The sequence below is a fragment of the Mirounga angustirostris genome, unplaced genomic scaffold (assembly GCF_029215605.1).
Source record: "Mirounga angustirostris isolate CCGP_5_RB_7025 unplaced genomic scaffold, mMirAng1.0.hap1 SCAF_2, whole genome shotgun sequence".
NCBI classification, from domain to species: Eukaryota; Metazoa; Chordata; class Mammalia; order Carnivora; family Phocidae; genus Mirounga; species Mirounga angustirostris.
This window is the reverse complement of record NW_026991710.1, coordinates 188,082,591-188,085,142: the sequence shown is the minus strand read 5'-3', so window position 1 is coordinate 188,085,142 and position 2,552 is coordinate 188,082,591. Positions and strand designations below refer to the sequence as shown.

General features: G+C 42.8%; 1 pseudogene; it reads left to right on the top strand.

The window, feature by feature from the left end:
- The first annotated feature begins 755 nt into the window (after positions 1-755).
- On the top strand, positions 756-2,337 carry LOC123847736 (ribonucleoside-diphosphate reductase subunit M2-like; annotated as a pseudogene).
- Positions 2,338-2,552: the final 215 nt, after the last annotated feature.

Sequence of the window (2,552 nt, the reverse complement as noted above, 5' to 3'; positions counted from 1 at the left end):
ATGGGCCCTCAAATTAACTCATCAGTTTTGATGACTCAAGTCCCCACTTAAGGGCTCCTGTTGTCATTTGTCAACTGGCTTAACACAAAAGTTGTCCCATCTTACCATTTCTTGAGTGCCTATATCGGTTAGCATTCTTTTGTTTCAAGATACAGAAGTTAACTCTAAAATGGCAAAACGAAAATTATTGAAAGGTCACTCATTGAAACAAAGGACAAGTTAAACCATCAAGAATGTAGGCAGCAGATACCTACAAGAGACTCATTTTAGACCTAAAGATAACTGTTGATTGAAAGTGAGGGGATGGAGGGGTGCCTGGGTGGCTCAGTCGGTTAAGCATCTGCCTTTGGCTTAGGTCATGATCTCAGAGATCGAGTCCTACATTGGGCTCCTTGCTCAGCAGGGAGCCTGCTTCTCCTTCCGTCTGCTGCTCCCCCTGCTTGCGCTTGCTCTCTGACAAATAAATAAATAAAATCTAAAAGAAAAAAAGGGGGGGGGGGATGGAGAAACATCTATCATGCAATGGATGTCAAGAAAGCCGGAGTAGTAATACTTATTTTGGACAAAATAGACTTTAAAACAAAAACTAACAAGAGACAGAGAAGGACACTATATAATAATAAAGGGGATAATGCAACAAGAAGATATAACAATTGTAAATATTTATGCACCCAAAATGGGAGCACCCAAATACATAAAACAATAACAAACATAAAGGAACTAATCGATAGGGGACTTTATTTTTTTTTCCCACTTATATCAATGGACAGATCATCTTAATAGAACATCAGCCAGGAAACAATGACGCTGAGTGACACACTGGGACAGATGATTTAACATATATTCAGAACACTGCATCCTAAAACATCAAAATATACATTCTTTTGAAGTGCACATGGAACATTCTCCAGAATAGATCACATATTGGGCCACAAAACAAGTCTCAACAAATTCAGAAACATCAAAGTCATACCATGCATCTTTTCAGACCAGAGGCTATGAAACTAGTAGTCAGCCACCAAAAAAAATCTGGAAAAACCACAAATACATGAAGGTTAAATAACATGCTACTACACAGTGAATGGGTCAACCAGGATATAAAAGGAAAAATAAATAGTCCCAGGACCTGCAAGCATGCCCTGCTGGGCCATGCTCTCCCTCTGCCTCCCACTGGACACCATCTTGGACCCCCAGCTGCAGCAGCAGCTCCAGTTCCCACTCCTCAAGGGTCTCAGCCTGGAGGACAAGAACACCCTCCCGCCCCCTGCCCTCAGTGGTCTGGCGTGCTGGTCAGCAAGACCACCAGGACGATCTTCTGGGAGGCCCCAGAGCCAAAAACTAAGATACTTGCCCCTAGCGTGGAGGACGAGCCCCTACTGACAGAAAACCCTCTTCGCTTTGTCATCTTCCCTATGAAGTACCATGATCTTTGGCAGATGTGTAAGAAAGCTGAGGCTTCCTTTTGGACAGCTGAAGAGGTGAATCTTTCCAAGGACATTCAACACTGGGAATCGCTGAAGCCTGAGGAGAGAGATTTTATACCCCACGTTCACATTCTGGCTTTCTTTGCGGTGAGTGTTGGCATAGTAAATGAAAACTTGGTGGAGCGGTGTGGCCAAGAAGTTCAGATGACAGAAGCCTGCTGTTTCTATGGCTTCCAAATTGCCATGGAAAACATCCATTCTGAGATGTGTAGTCTCCTCACTGACACTTATATTAAAGATTCCAAAGAGACAGAATTTCTCTTCAACACCATTGAGACAATGCCTTGTGGAAGGAAGAAGGCAGATTGGGCCTTGCGTTGGATTGGGGACAAAGAGGCTACCTACGGGGAATGGGATGTGGACTTTGCTGCCACGGAAGGAATCTCCTTTTTTGGTTCTTCTGCGTCGATATTCTGGCTCAAGAAATGCAGCCTGATGCCTGGCCTCATGGTTTTCCAATGAGCTTATTAGCAGAGATGAGGGTTTACACCATAACTTTGCCTGCCTGATGTTCAAACACCTGGTCCATAAACCTTCAGAGCAGAGAGTGAAGGAAATAACTATCAATGCCGTTAGGATAGACCAGGAGTTCCTCCCAGAGGCCTTGCCCATGAAGCTCATTGGGATGAACTGCATGTTAATAAAGCAGTATATTGAATTCATGGCAGACTGACTTAGGTAGGAACTAGGTTTTAGCAAGGTTTCCAGAGTAGAAAATCCATTTGACCTTATGGAGAATATTCCACTGGAAGGGAAGACTAACTTCTTTGAGAAGAGAGGAGGCAAGTATCAGAGGATAGGAGTGATGTCAAGTCCAACAAAGAATTCTTTTACCGTGGATACTGACTTATAAGTGAATGAAGATGTGCTCTTATTTTGCTGATTTTTCCCCTCCTTCTCATAAAAAAAAAAATCAGCTACTTGAAGTGTATCAAACCAGATACACTATGAAATATCCATACTGTTCTTAATAATATTGTTAAAACTGTGTAGCACCTCATAAGCAAGCCTGTTGATTAGTGATGCTAGTTGTCTCACCTAGAAAGAAGCAGAGACAAAAGCTACTCG